Source organism: Cricetulus griseus, chromosome 2 (genome assembly GCF_003668045.3).
Source record: "Cricetulus griseus strain 17A/GY chromosome 2, alternate assembly CriGri-PICRH-1.0, whole genome shotgun sequence".
NCBI classification, from domain to species: Eukaryota; Metazoa; Chordata; class Mammalia; order Rodentia; family Cricetidae; genus Cricetulus; species Cricetulus griseus.
Window position 1 is genome coordinate 351,603,685 of NC_048595.1, and position 25,949 is coordinate 351,629,633.

The following is a 25,949-nucleotide window of genomic DNA, read 5'->3' on the forward strand; positions in this document are numbered from 1 at the left end:
TTGTCACTCTCAGAGTTGTTTCTCCTCATGGTTGTTCAATATTGAGTTGTCAGCTCTGAAAAACTATAAACACCCAAACAACAAAGACAGATTCAACACACACATGCACACACACACACACACACACACACACACACACACACACACACACACACACGTGTGTGTGTGTGTTATACATATATACTTACAAGTATGTGTGTGTATGTATGTACATACATACATGTAAGATTATTAACCAAAGAAGAAAGGGAATATCAACACAAGAGTGAAGGAGTTATGGGAAACATGCATTACTGGGCAGCAGGGAGAGGTTGAAGGGAAGAAAGGAAGATGGATAAGTTATAAAATTGTTTTCTATTTCTATTAAAAATAATAAAGAGAAAAATATTAACCAAAATTAAATGACTTTGAATTTAGGACATGGTCAACAGAGCAAAGACATAATCACTAACTGAGTTAGAATTAAAACCATCCACCTTCATATTTCTATATGCTTGCTTTTCCACTTAAGTAAACAGCAAAACAGTATGGTCAAGAACAAAGTTTCACCTTGTCCAAATCCTTCAAAACATAAAATAAAAAAAATTAAAAGTCCCCATGACAATATACTTCTATGTTCCAAAACATTATCACAAACACCATGTACCTTTTATTTTGATATGTACACTTAAGCCATGAAAAAAGGTTTTTATTGAGTATCCCTCTACATGTTAGTTGAGTGTAGGATATGGAAGATTATACATTTCAAGTATTATGTGAGAAGACTGAATGGAGCATGATGCGCACATTTTCTGATAACTGCTGCCTGACTTCGGAGAGGAACACGGTACAGCATTTTCTTCCACATGCGCTGGTCATAATAGTGTATCATTTTTTTTTTTGCCTGATGTCTGTTTCAGTTCTTTCCCATTTTCTCAAAATATCCATCTCTAGCCAATTTTCTTTTTAAATGAGTTATTAATATTTTCCACAACTATAATTTGGTATACTTTGATCATATAAGAAAACATTACCCATATTAGAATTGATATAAAATATAGGATAGGATACAATTTCTGTTCTTTTCTCCTTAGCATTTTCAAAACATTTTTGTAATTTTCTGTGACTGTCAAGAAGATAGATGCTAGTTTTCACAATATGGCATGTTGCATAGAAATTCTGCTTACTTCCTCTATGTCCTCTAAAGAAATGGGTTTACCTGAAAGTAGTTGCAAATAAACTTAACACAGCTTTCACTGACAATTGATTTTTAGACTTAAATTCTTTTTGTTGTTATACTGAAAAAATTAATATTTATTTACACATATCTACTATTGTGAATTTTTTTAAATTAATTAAATATTATTTTAGAATGCATATCATGCCAGGATATTTGTTCTAATATTTTATAATTTTTTCATTCAACTGGCTTTCCCAGCCTATGTTACCGAGTAGTGTGGACTATATAATAATACATAACACTTATTTTAATGCCATATTAATTCCTGAGGAGACTTTTATAGTGGTAGATTATAAGAGTAGAGACATATTTATTAACTAATAATGAAATTTGCTTTAGAATCACTGTCTTCTGAAGACATGACCTTAATTTACCTGACATTTATTGGAATCAAATTAACATCCATCATTTAAATGTTTGTAAATATCTATTATCTCTCTCTGAAATTTAACATTTGTTAAACTGCTCATATGAAATGGCAGTTTGAAAAAAATGCAGTCAATAAATATAACCCTGAAAATAGCAGGTTTATAAATACAAAGTGACAAGGTGTATCAATCACTGCAATGAAATTAACAGTGCAGAGTTAAGATCGAGGCATTCAGTTCATGGGCTAGAACAGTATTACAGAGATTTTTAAATGTAGTACTGTCATCCAATATGAATCCAGTTTTAAACTTTAAAATATTTACAAGGTTTTATCCTAAGTCAAAAGTATATTCAAATATGGTGTGTCTTTCTTTTTGTAACAAACATAATGGAGGCTTTTGAAGAAGCCTGAATGAACTAATATAAAGTCCCTGATGATATGAATTGAACAAGTGAAAGTAAAGGAATGTAACATAAGGAAAAAGAGGCTATTATTCAGAATGGCTGAAGATGGCTCTTATTCTTAAGCTTAGTGACAAATTAGGTAATGGAAGAGCTAGGTGAACAAATAATATAAACTTCATGTCTGCAATACACCTTAGTAGGCTAGATTTTTAGAAACGTAATTATAGAACTTGGCAGTTCCCCCTTGTGTTTTACTCATAGCTCTGACCAAGAAAAGAAGTTTTGACAGAAAATATTTTCCCTTTTATCATCTATACATTGTACTTCAAACTCCTAGAATTTATTTTGCTAATAATAACAAGTTAACTCTTCTAAGTTTATGGATTCACAAACAAGGTCAGAAATGTACTAATATTTATATTGAAAACATGAAACTTTTTGTAAAATGGAGTCATGTGTCCTACATTTAATTTTGACCATCTCACCAGGATTAAACTCTTCCTCAGTAACTTGTATTTATTCAAAATTACTGAAGCCATATTGTTCTAAAAGCATATGACTTTTCAAATGATGCCATGCATTCATTTTCGAGTTCCCATCCCCTAACTCCCCCTTAACATCTTAAGGAATATGAAAAAATTTAGCAAAAAGTACTTTTTGGTCTGTAAGATGGCTCATTTGACAAAGGCATTTCATTATAAGCCTGGCAAACTGATTCCAATCCCCAGAACACACAGAAACATATAAACAGAGAACATGATTTACGAAGGTATCTTCCTGAACACACTAGCTTTCTTATGCATACTAACACACATGCATCATACACAAACACAAAAATAATGTAAATCAAATAATAAAGAAATCAAAACGATTCCAGAAACTTTTTTATTTTTTATAGTTTCCCTGGTACTTCATCATTTCTCTTCTTGTCTGCATCCAGTCTCTCATTGGAATCGAAAAAAATAGAAAAATCTAAGCAATAATAATAAAATCAAAAAGATAAAACACAAAAACAAAAAAACTTTATTTGATCAAAATAAAATATAAAATAAACAAAATAAACAAAAGAGCCAAAGATAAAGCAAAAGAAACACATAGATTGAGAGGCACATATGTGCACATATTCAGGAAGCCCATAAAAACCCAAATGCAGAAGCCATAATTTATAGCCAAAGGACATCATGTAAGGATTAAAAAAAGAATATTTGACTCAACATTTTAAGATAAAGAACCTCCAAAGATTCCATTTTTTGTTTACTTCTGGGAATCAGCCCTGCCGTTAAATTGGTTTGTTTCTCCCAGAAATATTCTCTTGGGTAAGAAAAAAGAACAAAGAAAGGAAGAAAGAAGGAAAGAAAGAAAGAAAGAAAGAAAGAAAGAGAAAAAAGGAGGAAATACGAGGAAAGAAAGGAAGGAAGAAATAAACTAAATTCTCATTTTCAAGTGGTTATCAGATTCTAGGTTAGGAGTGGGACATGTATCAAGCTCTTTCAGTTCTAGGAACCCATCTAGTTTAGACACATGCAGACCTTTGTGCATGGTGGCAGGGTGTATGTGAGTTTATATGTTCTTTAGTTGTGTTGTGTTTATAGGATCTTGATTCCTTGTTGTCCTCCATCCCCTCTTGTTCTCATATTCTTTTGTCCTCCTCTTGCAGAGTTCTTTGAGCCCCAAGGGTAAGCATTTTGTGGAGACATCCCATTTAGGACTTAGTATTCCATGGTTTCTCATTCTCTCTATATATTCTGGCTATGTGTCTCTGTTCCCGTCTGGTGCAGGAGGAAGCTTTTGTGATGATGGTTGAGCAAGGCATTTTTTTCTGAATTTAGCAGTATGTTGTTATTGCTGTGTTCCTCTATCATTACTGTAGTATTTGCTTTTCAAATAGATCTCCAGGCTGTCTATAGTCAAGGACTTAGCCATCCAGGAAGCATGAGGAATGGGCTCAATCTGAAGGAATGGGCATTTATTCAAATCGGATATTGGTTGGCTACTCTCATAAGTTTTGTGTCACTATTGAACCAGGTTAGTATTTCAGATGAAAAGCATTATAGTTGAGTTGGTGTATACCTTTCTGCTTTTGTAGAATGCAGAATACCTTCCAGTACAGTGAACAGTAGTCTGTAGGGGTAATAGATACTAGGTTGACTTTTTGATGTAGGTGTTGTCTTCAACAATAGGGCCTTAATGTCAGCTTGGGGAGAGCAACCATTATCCTGGCTCATAGCCTGTGTTGTTTGTGGATTCTCATGTAATCCCTTTGGCCAACAGAATCTTCTCAAAATTTAAATTCCTTTGGCATTTTAAATTGAGTCCATATAATCAGCTCACCATATTTCTCATAAACTTTTGCTATAACCCTTCACTATAAGACTCTATTCACATTTTCTATGAAGATATAATTTTTGCTTGAAAATAATTTCTTTAACACTGAATTTTAATGACAATATGAAACTTATACAAATGCCAATATCTAAGATTACCCCTAACGTGACTTATTTTTTTAGAAAACAATAACACATTTGTGAAAATCAGATATTATTGCTGTAAAGTCAATTAATCAATATCCCTACTAATTCAGATTTTATAATTTTCCCCCTAAGATCTATAGTTATTTGATTACCTAGTTGAAGACTCTAAATGAAGCTGCTAAGTAGCCTCAACCAACATGTTTCCTTAGCCTCCTCAACCCCTCACATGGTCTTCATTTTTTTTGAGTTATTACTGTTAAAATTTAGAAGATTTTGGTAAAGATTTTTGTAGGATACTTCTCTCTTTAGTAGTACATCTTGATTTTTCTTAGTCATGATTAAGAATGGCTATATATTTCTTAAGACTGTCACAAATAATATGTTCCTGGAAATGCATATATACACAATAACATAACATTACTAGTGTTGATTAATTGGTCATTTTTGTAAGAAGCATACGTTTGGCACATTTCTAAATTTTAAGTGATTATTTTCTTTCCTTAGATTGTATTTATTTGAAGATAATTGTTCACAGACACCAACCACTTTCTTTTGAATTAAAGTTCTCTGCCCAAGTTGAAACCCATATTTGATGATTATCAGGGACAGGTACCTGTAACAAGACAAGTCATGTCCCCTAAGAGAGAAACTGCTACTTAAATTCCACTAAAAGACCACAGTATTAAACTAACTCTATTGACAAGCCATTATACCCACAAATTAGTTCATCTCTCAACTGTCATGAGAGGGGTTTCATCTTGTAGATAGCAAAAAACACAGATATCCACAACTGGTCAAAGTTCACAGAAAGAAATCATAGAATTCTCATGACTACTAAAAGGGACATATATAACACAGCCTGCCTCTCAAGGCTTAGAAATTTTTGGATAAGAGGGAGTGAAAATATTGTAAGACCCAGAGATTGCAAGTGATTACAAGGAAGATGATTTATTGGTATAGCAATGTATTTGCATAGAAGTAGACTTACCAGTTGTGTCATAAGATCTGCATGTGATTAATTCTGTGAATCATAGCACAAAAAGGGTAGGTGTACAATAAACCCCACCACTAACAGAAGAGCTACGGGTAACTGATAACTGCTGGAATGCAAGAATAAATTTCATTTTTTGATGCCTTGGGGTAGTTTCAAGAGCTTATGGTTACTACATGTATTTCACTTGATAGGTTTACTCTTGATCTGGCTTTCTGTTACACCATTTTTAGGATGATAAGATTTCAAAGGGAAGGAAACTGATATTGTAAATTTAAATTTTTCCTCAGCAGTTGTATTAGTGAAATTATTTTACATTAAAAACTATTGGATAGGCCCAGCGTTGGTGGTGCATGTTTTTAATCCCAGTACTCGAGAGGCAGAGGCAGGCAGATCTCTGTGAGTTTGAGGCCAGCCTGGTCTCCAGAGCAAGTGCCAGGATAGACTCAAAAGGCACACAGAGAAACCCTGTCTCAAAAAAAAAAAAAAAACATTGAATAAAGGTAAAAATAAAAAAAAAATAGAAAAGAAGAGGACACAAATTTGAGAGGCTATGTAAGGGTTTTGAGACTGCAAGGACAGAGTGGGGCAAAGGAGGGACAAATATGATCAACATGTATTATTGGAAATTATCAAGTAAGTTATAAGAATGCACAATTAAAAGTACATTAAAAGAGCCTAGCATAGGTGGTACACACCTTTAATCCCAGCACTCAGGCGGCAGAGGCAGGAGGATCTCTCTGAGTTAGAGGCCAGCCTGATCTACAGAGTGAGTTCCAGGAAAACCTCCAAAGCAATACAGAGAAATACTGTCTTGAGAAACAACAACAAAATGTACATTATAAATTCTAAATCACACTCAATGTGAGAAGACAATTCTATATTTTAAAGAGATGGATGATAGAAAGTTGGAAAAAAGAAAGAAAATGAAGAGTGGAAAGTTTGGAAAACTCATTATGAGTCTTTGTAGTGATTCATCTTCTGGGAAGTATGACCGTTGCTTTACCATAGATGTGTGGATTTCACTTACAGTAATTATTTTGATTGGCTACTGAGTTATTTATCTTTTTCTTTTAATCTTAACATATTTAGTGTTCTAAGAGTAGTTTGTAACATCTTTAATATCCACCAAGGTATTAAATCATTTATTTCTATCAACAGAGAGCTATAAATATTTATGATGTTTGTATTATAGTCAGTAACATTATTTATTTGGTTAAATCTTTTACAGCTTTATCCATCAGGAAGCCTATGTGATTTTGGCATACCTCCATGCACTCCCAGTTAACTCAAGCTAGTTTGTATTCTTCAGCTCCATGTTTAATATAACTTTTAACTAAACAAAGTTCAGTTCCTTTAATTAAAAAATACTTTTATTTGCTAACAATTTTCTCTGAATATATTTGCTTCTGGGAATTGGATAACTGGTGATTCTAGGTGGTCTCAGTAAATAACACTTTGAACATAATACTGAGCCCACTGTTGTTTGTATAACCATATATACATGCTAACTTTCTCAGAATATAGTTGAATGGTTTTTATTTCATCTATATTCTACTGCTATTCATTAGTACTTACAATTGTAAAGTTCTTTTGCATATGCATTATTTCTGACTATATGAATTTAAATGAATTAAAATGATAATTACTTATGACATCTCCTACTGGAGTTCAATCTGAGATGTTGATTGTAATTTACTCCATCATTTATTTCTAATTCTTTTGCTGGGTATTAAAAACATGACAGATGTCATATGCATTTCATTCATGAGTTCATAACAATTAGTGCACAATTTAATTATATTTCAAACATTCACACATATGTAATGCACTCCTTATACTAACCACACTAAGAGTGTGTTGTCAATTAAGCCAAAGTGTAATTTCTTAAGCAAGCTTCCTTCCAAATGCTTCTCAAACTTTTTTCCTTCCTGTCCTCCTTTACTCACATCTTTGACACCACAGATGTGAGCCTGAGAAGCATTCTGAGTTTTGTGACATCCTCAAGAAGGGTGGGAGCATTGTTAACACTTAGCTGAACTCATAAAGTATTGGAACATGTGAATAGGAGGTGTCATTGGTTTGATAAGGTTATCATTGTGGAAGCCCCTACCCTGCTCAGACTGAAAAACAACTTCCCAGTTTCCTCTGATAGTTGTGAATCAGTTAAATAGTTTCATGACACTTTACAAAGCTGCTAATGGAATTCTCCAAACATTTACATCTTGAAGAAAAAGAGAAGATAATTATGGTATGGTTTCCAAGAATATCCATCCTCAGGACATGGAGGTCAAGTCAAGGGCAAGGTTTTTGAAGGAGTCTAAAGCTTAGTCAGATTCAGGGGAGTACATGACACAGTCTCCTACACTCACATGATATCTTCAGGACAATATATATATATATATATATATATATATATATATATATATATATTGGTCCACCTTTCTTGGGGGTGTGTTCTGTGAAACATAACTGATCTTATGAGTTCATGAAAAGACTGCATACTGTGGGTTTTCTTTGTGTAAGGGAAGAAGATCTGTTCTTTGCAGATATCTATATCACTGAAATGGAACCAGAAATTACAATATCTTATGCCTCTAATCACATTTAAATACCCTGCACTGAAATTATTGTGTCCTTATGATAGAGGGAGACCAGTACCAATGCTTAGATGTATTGCCTTGAGCTGATTTATTCACACACTGTAAAGCCTGTTGCAACAGATTTTGTAAACAGAGTAAGAGTAGACACTTTTCATCATGTAAATGTGTTTACTGAAGCAAAGAAGGTGTAAGTGCTTTTTTCAACATGATAGGTCTAATTTATGACTACAGCCTTTTACTTCTTAAAGCAGGGTTCGCTCCTCTAGATCATGAAGCCACTTATATTAATAATTCAATTTCAAAAGGTTCGTGTATACTTCATTCTACTTTGAGATGTGTATGCGTTCAGCACAGACAAAGAGCAGAATACTGCATTACAGGGAAAGATGTGGTCACGTACCATAGTAAAAGTGTCACTTAAATGCAACCAATTCTTCATTATCTTTTCAAGAGTAATCAGCTTTTCTTTTATTACTCTTAAAAAGTACTGATTTTATTTTGAGTTTCATGACCACACAATGGGTTGAAATCATTTCAAATATAAACTAAATGTAAAAAGGGTACAGAACAGATAATCAAGGCTCAAGACCCATTACAGAATGATAGATATATTAAAATTATGTAACTTATTTTATTGTGTGAATGTTTGACATCTGAAGATGTCAAACTGCTATGAAAGGATCAGACAGAACCCTGAGTCTAGTCTAACAAATGCAGAAGGACTCTCCTGATACACTATAGATGGGTTGGAATTTTGAACATTAGCAGTGATGAGTGAATATAAACATCTTGTGACATAGAAGCTGAGCTTTGTCCAAGAGCTAACTTACACTTCTGAATAAATTTGGCAAAAAAGGATGAGTGAGGAAAAGTGAGGACAGAAAAGGATGTACACCTTTAGTATAAACTGGAGGATGTTTCTGGAGAACAGAAGAACCCAGGTTTTGTGTTACTACTATCTCATATATACACACATTCCAGACCCAAACGTACTTTCCTAAAAACACAATTCATTTCCCCTCACAGAAAACAATATAATCTTTCTCAATAGAAAAAATGGCATGATTAGTATTGTTACTGACATGTTATGGTAGACCTGTGATTAGGGAGAGAGGGAACAACTAGTGGTTCTGGACATCTAGCCACTGTTGCCTCTAAGATAAACTTGCCTTTCATCTGCCCATGGATTTTCTCTGACAGAAAAAAATAAAATTTCATGAAATCTTTATAGTTATTGAAATCAAAGTATTGGGGAATTGAGCAGGCATTTTTACCTAAGGTGCATAAATTACCTTCAAATGTATGGAACATAATCATCTATATGTTTTAAAAATTACATCTTCTATAATATACACTGAAGACTGAACTATATAAATTTACCTTTTTTGGATACAAACGTTTTTCTCTCTGAAATCTCTCAATAATTGCATTTGACATTTTCATTCATTAAAATTTCTATAAAGATCCTTTTTCATTAAATTTACTTTTAAATTTCATTTTACCACATTCTCCCTTCCTCACCTCTCTTGCCTTCCCTTGCCTAGCCTGTAGCTCATCCTCCATCCACTCCTTCCAACAGATAATGGCTCCCATCGGAAGTCAACAATGTCTGGCACATTAATTAGGGGCAGGATGAAGTTCCTGTCCCCTGCATTAAGTCTGAGCATGGCATCCCCTCATTGGGAATGGGCTCCAAGAAGTAAGCTCATGCACCAGGTAGACATCCTGGTCCTACTTCCAGGGGCCCCACGAGTAGCCCAAGCTTTACAATTATCTCCCACATAGGGAGAGCTTAGTTTGGTCCCATGGAGTCTTCACAGATGTTAGCCCAGACTTCATGAGTTTCCCTGAGCATGGTTCAGTTGTCTCTGCAGATTTCTTGATCAATATTTTAACCTCCATTGTTCATTTTTTCTCTCCCATCTCTTTTAATATAATCCCATACCTCAACCTGTTGCTTAGTTGTGGATCTCTGCATCTGGTTCCATAAATTATTGGATGAAAGTTCTACAGTGAGAGTTAGGTTAATCACCAATGTGATTACAGGGGAAAGCCAGTTTGAGCACCCTCACCACTATTGCTTGGAGTTTTAGCTGAGGTTATCCTTGTGGATTCTTGTGAATTTTCCTAGCACAAGATTTCTCCTTAACCCCATAGTGACTCTCTCTATCAAGATATCTCTTTATTCTCCCTCTCCATTCTTCACCCCCATAGATCATCACGTTCCCTTATCTCATTCCCCAAACCCTCCCATTTACCTAAACACTTACTGTCTCCCCAACCCAGTACTTCATATTATACTAACTTCTATGGGTCTACAGATTGTAGCTTAGTTGTCTTTACCTTAACAGTTAATATGCAAAAAAGCAAAATACATAACAAATTTGATTTTCTGTATCTGGACTTTCTCACTCAGGATGATTATTAATAGTTCAATCAATTTACCTGAGGATTCATTTTTTTATTTCTCTTAATGCCTGAAAAATATTCTATTGTGCAAATAAACCTTCTGTTCTTTATCCATTGCTATGTTCAGGGACATCTATATTTTCTCCAATATCTGGTTATTATGAATAGAGCAGCATATCTTATTTAAGCAAGTGTCTCTGTGGTGGGATTTCATTTGGGCTTATGCCTGAGAGTTCTATATCTGGATCTACAGATGGATCAAGTCCCTGTATCCTGAAGTGCTGCCACAATGATTTCCATATAGGGAATCCTATAAGCAATAGAAGACTGCTCCACATCACTCCACTGGTTATTCTTACTCAACATTCTCATAAGCATCAACTGTCATGTGTTTTTATTGAACTTGGTAATTCTGACATATACAAGACTGAATCTCAAAATAGTTCTGATCTAGCCTTTTGAGGACAAAGGATATTGAACATTTCTTTAAATGGTTCTCAACATTTTGAGTAGTTCTTGGTTGTATTCCTAATTATAAATTTTTAAAATATATGATATATTTGACTTATTATATATTTTTGGATGCTATCCTTTTATAAGTTTTGCTGTTGAAAAATAATTTTACATATGTAGGTCTAACTGACAGCATCTTTTGTCATGCAGAAAATTTCAAGTTTCATGAGGGCCCATTTAGTAATTGATAATGTTAGTGCATGTAGTAATATTTGTCTGTTCATAAATTCTTTACCAATGAATTAGAGGTTATTCCTAATTTACCTTCCATCAAAATCAGTATATCCACATTTGTGTTGATGTCTTTGAGCCTTTTGGAGTTGAGTTTTCTGCAGGGAGACAAGTACAGATCTATTTGCATTTTTCTATCTGCAACTATCCAGTTTGACCACCAGAATGTATGGAAGATGCTGTATTTATTTCCAATGCATATTTTAGGCTTCTTTATTAAAAATCAGTTATCATTAGAGATGTGGGTTTAAGCATGGGACTTTACTTTTATTCTTTTGATCAACATGTTTGTTATTGTGCCAATTCCATGCTGTTTCTATTTGAAGCAGAAAATTGATTTTCAAGATTTATGAAGAATTGTGTTTGGATTTTATGGAAATTGTAATTAATCTGTAGATTTCCTTTCCTATAATGGCTATTTTACCATATTTACCTATGAGTATGGGAGCCCTTTCCATCTTCTTATATCTTCTTCAATATCTATTTTTAGGGTCTTAATGTTTTTTGTCATAGAATTCTTTCACATCCCTGGTTAGTGTTATACCAAAATATTTTATATTATTTGAGCCTATTAGGAAAGACATTCTGTTCCTGATTTCTCTCTCAATTTGTAATTTGTATATTCATCATATATATCTATACATGATCTAATGAATTTTCATTTGCTTTCCTCACAGTTCAATTTTAACTGTAATATTGTGTCAAAATTTCTGTTATCTGTCAACGTGCATGTCTCCTCATTTTTATTCTCTCTGATTTCTCATTCTGAATTTTTTAAATAATCTTGATGTTTGGAAATGTAGCTCAGATGTAAACTTTTTTTTCTTTCTATCATTTTCAGATTATGCCTCAATTCCCTTTTTAACTCTCATCTATTCTTAATGTCTTTATTTCAATGAGGGATGTTTTACAAAGAATTTTGATTCACAGAGTCAATCATATTTAACTTTCTATCAAGACAAAATCCAAATTTGACTATTAAATTATCTACAAAGCTATTTCTTATAATAGTAAATTATTCCTTCATAGTGAAAAATATATGTTTTGCATTTAAAAACTTATTTTTTATCTTTTTGTTTATGATACATTCTCGTAAGTTACTCTTTTCTTCTTTCCTCCCAGTCCACACCCTCATCTCCCTCATCTCCATGAAAGAATGAATAAAGAAAATCTGATATATTTTTAGAAGAGAGGACTACACAGCTGTTATTACAATGACATCATGAAACCTGCAGAAAAATGGAAGGAACTAAAAAAAATCATCTTAAGTGAGGTAACCCATAGCCCAAAAGACAAACATGGTATGTACTCACTTATAAGTGTACAATTAATATTTTTAAATTTTATTTTGTTAAAAATTTAAAACTGTGTTTTGCAATTCTGACATATATGCTTAAAGTATTCATTTTTACTATTTTGTGTTTGTATATGTTATTTATTTTGGTTTCAGCTTATTTTATATATAAAATTCAGAAAACTGTAATGTAAATACTTTTTAAAAATGTTTGGAGATATGAATCATCTATTTTCATTTTTCTTGTCTCTATTATGTGACACTAAGGATTTTGCAACCTTGAACTGGTTTACCTGGGTTTTGAAGTTTCTGTGTCACTTACATATGTGTCATAAATACATATGATTTTTAGTGGTATATATGTATGCATATACATATATCAACATATTTATTAATTGTCACAATTTTCCTAAATTAATGTATTTTTAATCATTATTAAGTTTGTACTTACAAACAAATATTATCTTTAAAGACTTAATTTATCCCATTATAAAACTTTGCTTCAGCCTTTTCTAAGTAGAACACTGTCAGAACTGGCTCTTGTGACATGATCACAGATGCTCAGCATATCCATGTCTATATAGAATATTTCCAGCTTTCCTTTTTCTTTAAATTACAGCTTTTGGTCATGTACTTTACTAAAAAAATGATTTCTAAATTACTAGGAATTCCAGGCTTATCAAACCTTAAAGGATTGATTACATTTATATTGGAATATATATTACTATATTATAACAGGAAAATATGATTGAATGTAGATCATATCAGATATTGGCATAAAATTGGAATAGTATCCAAATCCCTTAATTATAAAAAAAATAAAAATAACTTAAGTTATAATGTCAATTTTGGAATCACTCACCACCTTCCAATATTCATAATATAATATGTAAGTATCTGAAAATTCTATCATCATCAATATATAAATCACAATTAAATTGATCTTGTTAAGCTTATGGGTGTCAAGGGGCTACCCAAAGGACTGCATTTGTATACAGTTCATCGTGCTTGTTGAGAGACCTTCTTGGAAAAAAAAAAAGACGCTCAGATCATTTTGTACCTTTGAACAGTATTCTCCATTTCCACTCAGCACAGCACATTAGCTTGTCAGGAAAAATCATCACCTAGCAGTTCGAAGCATGTTTATAACATTTTATGGTCTTCTCCTAATGGATGTATGTAATCAGGAAAAACCATTTTGATATATTTTTTATGCTTCACAATGATGCCATATAGTCTACATGAAATTTTCCATTTGCTAGGGTTATAGAAATTTACATATAAAGTGAGATAGTCCTAGAAGTGCCACATCATTAAGTTAAAGCATAGCACACTATGCCCATTAGTTTAAGATTCTGTTGCATTTCTTTACTTAAGCAATTTCTGTGGGCTATCATATTTGCACAGATAAGCACAGAAAACAGAATGCCATCATGCTGATTATTTGAGATACACTCACTTATTTAAGGTACTCTCTCTTTTTTTTCAACTAAAGTTCTCTGGGATTTCATTGGGTAGCCTGAAAATGTCTGTTTAAAATAGTTTTGCAACATGTTAGTAATGGGAATTTTGCCTTGATGTATCATTTGGCAGTCTAAGAAAGACAGATTCTCTGCAGTCAACATTTTATCTCTTCACAAATGAGTTTTAAGATATCTTGACTTCATCAGGCTATGCAGGTGTTCTTATCCGAAGTGACATAGAATGATGCTGCCACATCCATTCTTTTCATTGCAGAATGATGAACGTGTATAGTAGCAACACAAAAATGTCATGTCCCTTGACTCACCATATGTAATATTTCATTGATGCACATGAATATGAAAATCAATATATTAATGGAATGTCATAGAATATTAAGGTATCCATTGTATCCATTGTTCAAATCTAATTAGAGCTAAACCCCTTTATCTCTTCAAATATGTCATTTCTATGTGTTAAAATATGTGAAATTATTTCTTTCAGCTTTCTGAATTGCACACTGTATTACTTCTGTCTGTAGTCACTCTACTGAGCAACAATACTCTTGGAATTGTTCATACAGAACTGCACCACTGTATCCACTGATCATTTCCTTGCCTTTTCCCCTAATAATCACAGCCATTAAATCACTACTGTATTCTAGTTTCAATCAGATCAAACATTTTTGAGTTTGGTTTCTCTACACTTGGAATAATTTGCTTATGTAATATTTTCTATCATGCTAATATTCTTACCTTGAATTGATCCATCAATAATAGACACATGCTTCTACGTTTTTCATGTCATAAGACCTTTAATGGACTCTGATTGAGTGTCCACTAAGTGTACAATGTTTTAAGCAATGTTATCATAGTTATGTTTATAAAATTAAATAGGACTTTCATTTAAAATATTGATGAATTTACAAAAATTAATGTTCTTGAACATATGAAGTACAAGAGAATAAGTGCATGCAGAAATTGTGGAATCTATGGTATCTATTCAGTAAGTACTTCAGAGGTAATGAAAAGAAAGGCAATCTGAGAGTGGGAGGGAGCATAACAATGGAGGTACTGAGAGATTTGAAGGGGCAAATGGAAGGTGAAGGCAATCACACTTCATTGTATACAAGTATGGAACAATCATGGAAAAAATAATTGAATGCTCACTCCACACATTTCAATGGAGGTCAATGGAAGTCAACACATTAATTTATTGCCTCAGGTAAAGAAAACAGAGGAAATGCTCAGAAGTGTGCTATTAATCTCTCTGGTGAGAACAGAAAACACATAACATGAACTCTGCACTGGTCTTTCTCCTTTTTCTAACACTGTGCTTAGTTGTTGTCCCCTCCTACTAATACTGAATAAGTATGTGAGGGATATTTGTGTCATTTTTATATGTGTTTATACATAGCATGTTTTATCCTTCCTGATCTAATTTACCCTGTTTTCATTTGGCTTTACACAGTAATAAGCATAAAAACAAAAAAGGGTAAGTAACCAAATGAAAATATTTACCTAGTGAGTTGCAACAAAGGAATTAAAAGAAGTCTGCATCATCTATCCTGTATACATCTCTTTTCTTTGACTCTTTTTATACTCTGGAAAATGAAGTTTCAAAGAAACTGATTAACTAGTCTTAAAATCAGTAAAAACTCTAAGACTTCATCTAAAGAAATTGTTATTTCTGTGCTTTTAAAGTCTGAATTGTAATGTCTGCCTTTTAATCTGTTATGTTGCTTGAGTGTTCTCTTTGGAATGATAATAATAAGAGTCTCAGTGCTTATTATTATTATTTTAAAATTTTATTCTTTGGTTTTTCATCCATATGCAAAATATGTTGGTCATATCAAACCTCCATTTCCCTTCCATGTCCTTGCAAAACTGACTCTCATCATATTCTCTTCCCACTTACATGTCACTTTTTGTATTCCATTGAGTCTAATAACTGGTGTCTATTTTTGATGGATATAGTGCCATCCAATATAGTCAGGGCAGGAAACTTCATTGGAGAATACTGATTCTCCCTTCCCCAATAGCCCCCAACTTCAAAAATACTCAAGTTAGGCATTGGATATTATGACTATACCATAATGTTTGATGATATTTTGACTAGCCTTTTCTTGTGCTGTTCCTCTACTGGCACCACAGATGCTCTGAATTCATGAGTGCAATTGGCATGCATGCAAATAACATAATAATTTTCAACCATCCTTCAGAACTTCTGATTCTCATGGTATTTTTTCCCTTCTACTATAATATTCCCTTAGCCAAATGGGGGGTGATGTCATATATATCTCTATTATTTTAAATGAGTACTGTTAACTATAAATTTCCTTCTTGAAACTGTATTTATAGAATTCTACAGGTTCGGGGCTAATGTGTCTCATTTTAATTTATGTCAAGATTAATCTAAATTTTCTTCTTAATTATTTGCCTTTTGTCACTGTGTTTTCAAAGGTAGGTTCTTGAGTCTCCAGGTGTTTGTAAAATTCTCAAAGCTTTTCTTGGGATAGATATAGCATTTATCAGAATATTACCAATAAATACAATCAATACCTCATTTCTTTTAAATAAACTGAGACTTGTTTGTTTGCATATATGTGTCCTTTTATGGGGAATATTCTTTTTTATCATATGAATATAGTTGTCTACTAGGACAATATTTTCGATCATATAATTTTGCCTGAATTGTCTCTACTGATTTTCTTTGTGGATCAAACAACCTGCCTGCCAATCAATGAAATGTGGATTTGAAGAGATTCACTTAGAAAGCAGAGAGCTTTTAAGGAATTTTTTTAATATAAATTGTTACTGCCAGTTACCTAGAACTAAGGGAAAAATGAAAAGTATTTACAGACTGGAGATTTGGCTTTGTATTGAGTGTTATTTAACATGTGTGTCACTGTGATTTGGATAATACTGAACATTGCAAAAAATATACATTAAAATGGGAAAAAAACTTTCAAAACTGAACTCAGAATAAAATATCAATACTGCATACAACTGAAAGATTGTAGGTAATATTATTTTGCCTTATTTTCATATACCAAATACTGTTTTTTATCTTCTACTTAGTAAATAGTTGAAAAATATAAAACCATAATGGTATCATGTGGACAGCAAAATTATGTCTTAAAATACTTGTCGCTATTGAACTTTCCAAATATTCTTACCCGTATAGATATTAGTAGCTGAATGTGACATACTATCAGTAATGATCAATAGAAAGTAAATCAAATGGTATCTTCCAAAACACAGTAATTTTGTAGCATTTGGCATACTAAGAATAGTATAATTTTAATATTATAATTAGTTGGAATATAAATTTTGTATTGAGTATTACATGAATCATATGCCATTACTTCTTACACTTGTGTACAATTCATTCAGTGTTTTGTCAAATCATTCTAGTTGGTCCTCAGGTACCAGTTTCTCTAATATTATATTTTGCCTCATTTTAAACATTATATGTTTAAGATTAATGTATAAGATTAAACATTAATGTATAAGATTAAAATGTATAAGATTAATGTATAAGATTAAAATACAGTTCAAAGTCTCCAAATTCTCTATACCAGATTGTTAGAAATCATTGCATAGCTTGGGATCCAGTTATCTTCACTATTCACATTGCACTGAATGCTTATAATAAAAAGTATGAATACAATTCTGTTGCTTATTACCATCAAGCATCATTTAACAATTATTGTATAAATGTCCAGAATGGCATGCTGTTTCTTTTATATAATACTCATGTGAATTTAATGATAGTATAACCTGTGATATTTATAGCAATCATTTCCTGAAATGATTTTCCTGGTTCCTTAAGTCATTCATTTCTGATCTTTGGATGAGTCATTTGTTTCAAATGAAATTGCGTTAAACATATTGATCTTAATATTTACAATTAAAACATATTGCAGATGATGAAAGAGTTCAATGACTAACATACATATTGTTTGATCAATATATATGGATTTGACCTTTAAAGGGATACATTTTCAGCATACACTTTACAAAGTAAAAGGAACATGTATGTAGTTAAAATATCTAGGGTAAATCTAAATCCAAGCTCTATATGGCACAACCGCACTTCCCGTTTTCACTATAATTAATCTGTTACCTAGATTTCCATTTCTATGCCTTTTGGCTTTCACAATATTTGTTTTCAAGCTAGACAATTTTGATATTGAATCCTTGAGCTCTGATAGCAATAAATTAGATTTAAAAATAATAGAAAGGCATTTATCTTAGAAGTCTTACCAATTCATAGTCAAATAGAAATGAATTTACTGATAATATCTGTATATATAAACAAAATTATATGTATGTTCTATTGAACTAAAAATATCATTGATTCCTTGACAGTTTTGATATTATTGATTTTCTTCCATTGACTCGTTATTGCCATTATTGTCCAAAACTTATGCTAAAATTCAAACCAAATCATATGATGTCTAGAAATTTTAGTATCCACATAGGTTTAGCTAAAATTGTTCATTTTATGATTTGCAAATATCTATGCTGTTTTTATATGCAGATCACTTGTGAACATTTATAGTATTAAGGATGAATTAATCTATCTTTTGTGTCTGCATTTTTTGTACTTTTCACATTTACTTGTTACAGAATTTATAGATCACATGAAAGTTTTTACATTTAAAAAATATCATGAGCTATAAATTGTTACATTAGCAAATTATTTTCTGCTTTTTCTCTTGTAATTTTATTATTATAATGTACTCATTTCACAAAATGTTGTTTAATCATGACAGCATACAATAGTATTATGGATTTTGTTTGTGTTTGCTCTTTCTTGTCTACTCTTTTGTCTTTTTCCTTATTCCACCATCTTTATCACATACATTCTCTTCTCTATTTTTATGATGTATATATTTGAAAATCATCATTTTCAGATTCATTTTTTGGAATTATTAAAATCATCTGAATTATTTAATCCTACGATTTCTGCAAAAAAATTCAAGTTCAAGATGAGGCTCCTGGGACATTTAACTTCTAATTTCCAGCTGAGGCACAAAGTTGTTAGCTACCTGCTGCGTTCCTTATAAATTTGTTTTACTTTTTCTCTACTAAGAACTCTTTTTAAATGTGATTTGTTATTGTAGCCCTTTTACAGTAAAATCAAATTGAACAGTTGTAAACTGTACATACTATGTGAAGCTGTCTTCTGAGTTTCTTATTTCTATGTGGAATTTCTTATCCTGGTGTGTACTGTATATAAAGATTATGTTCCACTCTTTAAAAAATATCAATAAAACACTAAATTGAACTTATATGGTCTTTGCTATCAAACAAACAAATAAGGTAGCATATGGGAGGAAAATTGCAGATGTGCAAGATTGTATGTTACTATCAACTTAGCCAATGAGGAAAGGGAGGGAGAGACCTGCAGTTAGGGCTATCAAAACCTGCCTATGTGTTCAATCCGTGCTCCTACCACTCTGGGATAGTGCCCAGGGTTTCAAATTCTTGCTGTAGAGTGTTTTCTTTTCATAACTCTAATTTTCAATTGGTCTTATTGGTTAGGGTCAATTCTCCAGACTGACATCTAGGCTGGGTTCATAGCTTAGATACATTAAATATTGCCACAATAGTCAATGATGAGTAAATATCTATGTAGTATATGTTAATTGTAATCAATGATATTTCCTTTGCAACTACATTATCCATTTATGTAGTAAAATTATACATATTTCTACACTACACTTACTCTCCCCTACTCTCTTATCACTTCCTTTCAATAATATTATTCAAAGAACCCAATGGCAGAGTGAAAGAAAACATGTCCTATATGTCTTTACTTTATACAAATACCTGTGATCATAATGGATCAAATAAAGTATTCTAAATTCAAACAAGTATGAAGAATCTCTAATAGAATAATCAAATTAACATATGTCATAGGTACATATGTGTACATAGGTACAACAGAAATATTTTCACATGTATGTATAGTGTGATAAATGTAGCAAACATTGGAATATAATATAATTTGGCAAAAAGAACAAAAATAACATCATTCATTATTGCACAATTATGGGAAGTGTGTGGGGGGGTGTGGGGGGTGCATGCACATTCAAAAGTATGTTTCTGTGCATATGCACACATGAGTGAATGCACTGTGAAGAACAGAAAAGGGCATGAGAAGCCTGGCGTTGGTGGCGCACGCCTTTAATCCCAGCACTCGGGAGGCAGAAGCAGGTGGTTCTTTGTGAATTCAAGGCTGGCCAGCCAGGTCTACAGTGCGAGTGTCAGGATAGGCTCCAAAGCTACACAGAGAAACCCAGTCTTGAAAATCAAAAAAAAAAAAAGGGGGGGCATGAGAATTCAAGGAGCTGGAATTACAGGCCATTGTGAGCTAGTCAACTTAGGTGTTTGGAACTAAATACCTGTCATTTTCAAGGGAAGTAAATGTTCTAAATCAATAAACTAATTCTCTGGCCCTAGAGTAATTTCCAATAATGGTATTAATTTCAAAATAACTATTTTGAACTGATGAATATAATATTTATCTTCATTCTATTACTCTATTACTTCATTTTATAACTCATACTTCATATACTTATATGATTATCATGCAAACATTAACAGTTTTTTTGTTTCATTTATTTAAACACTTTACTCCTCTTTATTTGGTATACCATATTGACTATTTACAGTTATAGGAAAAAAGTAACATTTTTGATAAAACTCAACTGTATTGCTAAACACATTAATTGAAAATTATACTTTTATTCCTTTTCAACCACAATAGTTTTGATAAGATCATTTTTTATGTCATCTCATCAAGATTATTATTTTAATATTTTTTACAACCATTATTAGGTGCTTCAAACATTATGCACTTTAAAGTATGCTAAGAGAAAAACAAAATTAGTTTGATGTAATTATAATACCATTAATTAAGAATAGTTAGGATGCTATAAAAATAGCTGATGATGATCCTAGAAGGAAATTTAAAATATTTGGAAATAATTAGTCTAATCATGCAATTTGTCAAATTCAGAAAATACTTCAAAATTACTAGGTCATTCCATCTTCTTCAAGTTTTTTTTCTTGTGTGAATTTAGTAAAATAGTTTTGTCTAACCCAATATACTACTTTTCAATGTAACACATTATTAATGTAGAATTCTCATTATGTCTCAGTCATATATCTTTACAAAAGTCTGCTTGGCTTGAGGCTACATAGTTTGGAATCTATGAAATTTTGCATGAATGGGTAAACACAATGAAAGTATACTCAGATCAGAATATTGTTTGATACACCATAGGAATATCTTCTGGTTTGGCTACACAGGCATGTTCCTGGTAAAATTATTCTTACATGATTTCAGATATTTGAGTTATCTGTAACATTTAGGTTTTAAATTCCTCCAATAAGCCTCACTTATTAAGGGCTTTTGAATTTGCCAGGCTGTATGAGAAACTTGTGGAAAATGTTGAGTTAGGCATATTAGTAGATTATCCAGTGCACTTCTTGTGAGATTCATTTCCGTCATTTTATGCATCAGAAGTCAATTCTTATTTTATTGTGCATATTATTCAATTATATAGATGAATTACAACAATCCTATTCTATTAATGATTTTGCCACTTTGGATTGTTTGCAGTTTGGGTCTACTCTGCTCTAATTTGCTTTAAGCAACAAAATACTTTGTTTTAGAAATATACTTTTACTTGAGTAAAGAAGTAAATGGAATTTAGGACTTCATAGTGTCTACATTGTAAATTTAGGAATAAGTGAAATGTATTTTAAACTATAGAGTCAGTAATATTTAGTATCATTGATCTTCAAACTGTTATTTAATATTATGGGTGAATATGTATGTAAATGATATAGGAAAGTATAGTGATAGAACAATTATTGATTTTGAAGTTTTTCTCATATGTAGGAAAATGAGTAATTCATTAAATATTTTGTGAGAAACATTTTCCCTGATAAAATTTTATCCATATATCACATATCCTTTGTATTACTTATTACTTTTATGTTCTGAAAAATACAGCATTTATAAGAAACATCATTGATAGTCTTTTGTTCTGAAACCAGTATGGATTACTAACATATACATATTATTAATATACTCATATATGGATTTTAGACATAAAGAAAGGGATTTCCAGCATATAATGCACACCACCAGAGAAGCTAGGCAACAAGGATGGCACTAAATGAGATGTACATGGTCCCGAAGAGAAGGGGAAAGGGACAAGATCTCCTGAGCAAATTGGGAGCATGGAGGTGGGGGGAGGGAGCTAGGAGAATGAGAAGGCAAGAGAAGGAGGAGTGAGGAGGAGAGGATGGAACAGGAAGGTCATGTTGGGGGAAGAATAGAGGAGACCAAAATAAGAGATATCATCAAAGAGGGAACAAGTATAGGTTTAAAGTGAAGTCAGGCATGAGGGAAATGTCCAGAGATCTACAAGGATGATACCAACTAACCATCTAAACAACAGTGGAGAGGCTACCATAAATGCCATACCCTGATAATGAGATTGACAACTAACTTATATACCATCATAGTGCCTTCATCCAGCAGCTGGTGGAAGTAGAAGCAGATACCCACAGCTAAATACTGAACTGATCTATTTTCACTTGACATTGAATCTGCATATTTTTATGTACTGTCATTTTAATAGATTACAAAGATCTGGTATAGCTTCTAAGGCATATCTATTATTTCAACACCATAGAAATGAGTTATAGGGAACTTGTAAAACTTAAATAAAGTACATTGGATATTCAAAGTCAAGGTAATACAAAATATAATACTAATTCATTGTGATATAAAAAGCACTTTGCTTTGAATAAAAATATTTTTAAAAAACATTTCAGTAATGTGTTGTTAATCCTATAATTTACACTCCTTGCCCCATAATTGATTCTCATGCTATCATTTTTTATAGAGAAGTTTGTGAAGTACATGCATATTTCCTGTTTAAATTAAAATTTTATGTACAGTTTTATACAAGGTGATGCATTGTCTCATATTTCGTTAAACAATTTTAAACTATTTACCCTTCATTCTTTATGATATAAAGCCATGACTTATTTGTTTTATTTCCCACATGGCTCATTTATTTACTGAATATATAATAGTTTTGCCTTCTTGATTTCCAGAACATATAGTTCTCAGATTACCTTTTGGGAAATTTATGTGAAACTAATATTAAGCTACATTTATTAAAGTGATAAGTGATCAGCCTCAGGACTGATTAAGAATGAATCCTTTTGTTTTCGTTTATGTTAATGTAATATAATAAAAATGCTATATTTAACTAGAGGGAAAAATCCTATAGCTTATAATAGCATTCATTTATTATTGTTAAAGTCTCCTTAATCAGTAGTTGATCTCATAAGATATTGGCTTGGGAACATCACCTGTTGTACCCTGTGCCCCATAATTGTTTTCCTTTGTCCATGGTTTTTATGGTGATGCAAGGGATAATAACACAAAAGAGCCTTTCAGAAGTGATCTCTGAATTGGCACACTTTGAATAATATACAACTGTTTCAACAAAGAAGTTGCCAAGTTGAACCCTGCTATTCTAGTCACATAAAGAACATAAGGATGTGTTGGTACATGCAGTAGAGAAGATACCAGGAATCAAGCCCACACACACACACACACACACACACACACACACACACACACACCATGTGTGCACATAAAGGCAGATTGAATGGGTCTCTGAGAACAAAGGGACCCTGATTCTGCTGAGATCATTGGGCTCCTCCACCCCCAGGCAGTGCAGAGTGCAGAGGTGGGCTGCTTTGGCTCCTGCCTTGAGCCCAACTTCTGCCTGTCTAGTCTGGGAAATCCCATCCCAGGGGTTTGCAGGCAGATTTAATTGGCCCCTGAGAACCAAGAGACCCTGACTCTGCTGAGATCACTGGGATATTCCATCCCCAAAGCAGTATGAAGACAGATTGAATCAGTCCCAGAGGACCAAACAACTCAGAGTCTGCTGACATCTCTGACCTAGTCCCACTCTCAACCACCTGGAGAGTGCCTCAGACCTGCCTGTACACACCTTGAGACCCATCAGAGCATCAGAGCCAATACACCCACCTGAAAAGAAACCCAGCCCCATACACACCAGGAAAGGAAGAGACACCATCTGCACCCACTGGAAGAAGAGATGGGAAGATGACAATATAAGAACACATCCAACAACAGGAAAACCAATATAACACCACCAGAGTCTAGGAACTGTACACCAGCAAAACATGAACATACCAACACAGATAAGCAGAAGAGAGCAACCTTAAAAACAACTTCATGAAGATGATAAAGACCCTAAGAGAGAAAATCAAAAAATCCTTAAGAGAAATGGAAGAAAAGATGAACCAGAAGATGCAAGAAGTCAAGGAGAGGCAAGAAAATACAATTAAACAACTGAAGGAAACAGTTCAGGGCCTGAAAACTGAAATAGAGGCAATAACAAAAACACAAACTGAGGGAATGGTGGAAATGGAAAACTGAGTAACCAATCAGGACCCACAGATGCAATCATAAGCAACAGAAAACAAGAGATGGAGGAGAGAATCTCAGTTTCTGAAGATAAACTAGAGGAAATAAATCCATGAAGCAAAGAAAATCTTAAGTCCAACAAATCCTTAACACAAAATATCCAGGAAATATGGGACAACGTGAAAAGACCAAACCTAAGGATACTAGGTATAGAAGAAGGTGAAGAAACCCAACTCAAAGGTGCAGAAAACATATTCAACAAAATCATAGAAGAAAACTTTCCCAACCAAAAGAAAGACATGACAATGATAGTACAAGAAGTCTACAGAACACAAAATAGAGTAGACCACAAAAGAAAGTCCCCTCATCACATGAATGAAACACCAAACATATAGAATAAAGAAAGAATATGAAGAGCAGCAAAGGAACAAAGGTCAACATATAAAGGCAAACCTATCAGAATTACACCAGATTTCTCCACGGAAACTCTGAAAGCCAGAAGGACCTGGATAGATATTCTAACAACTCTAAGAGAACACGGATGCCAGCCCAGACTGCAATACAAAGCAAAGCTTTCAATCACTGTAAATGGAGAAAACAAGATATTCCACGACAAAACCAGATTTAAAAAATATGTTACCACTAATCCATCCCTATAGAAATTACTAAAGGAAAACTCTAACCTAAGGAAATTAACTACACTCACAAAAACATAGGCAATAGATAATCCCACTTTACGAAAACCCAAAAGAAAAAGCAGGGAAAATCCACATACAATACCATTACAAACAACAAATCAAAAACAAACAAGAATAAACACTCAAATGTCCTTAATTTCCTGCAATATTAAAGGTCTTAACTCGCCTTTAAAATGACACAGGTAATAGACTGGATATGAAGACAGAATCCATCCTTCTGCTGCATATAAGAAACACACCTCCAATTCAAAGACAGACATTACCTCAGAGTAAAGGATTGGGATAAGAGATGAAAAAGGTCATTTCATATTCATCACAGGAAAAATCCATCAGGAAGAAGTCTCGAATCTCCAAAATACAAAGGCACCAACATTCATAAAACATTATTAAAAATCAAATTGCAAATAAGACCTCACACAGTTATAGTGGGAAACTTCAACACCCCACTCTCACCACAGGACAGGACCAACAGAGAGAAACTTAACAAAGAGACAAAGGAACTAAAAGAGGTTATGACCCAATAGGGATTAACATATCTATAGAACTTTCCATTCAAACACAAAAGAATATACCTTCTTTTCACCATCACATGGAACCTTCTCAAAAACAGACCATATACTCCGCAACATAGCAAACCTCAACAGATACAAAAAAAAAAAATTGGAATAACCCCTGTGTCTTATCAGACCATTATGTTTTAAAGTTAGAATTCAAAAACAACACAAATTGCAAAAAACCTACCAACCCATGGAAATTGAACAACATACAATTGCACCATTCCT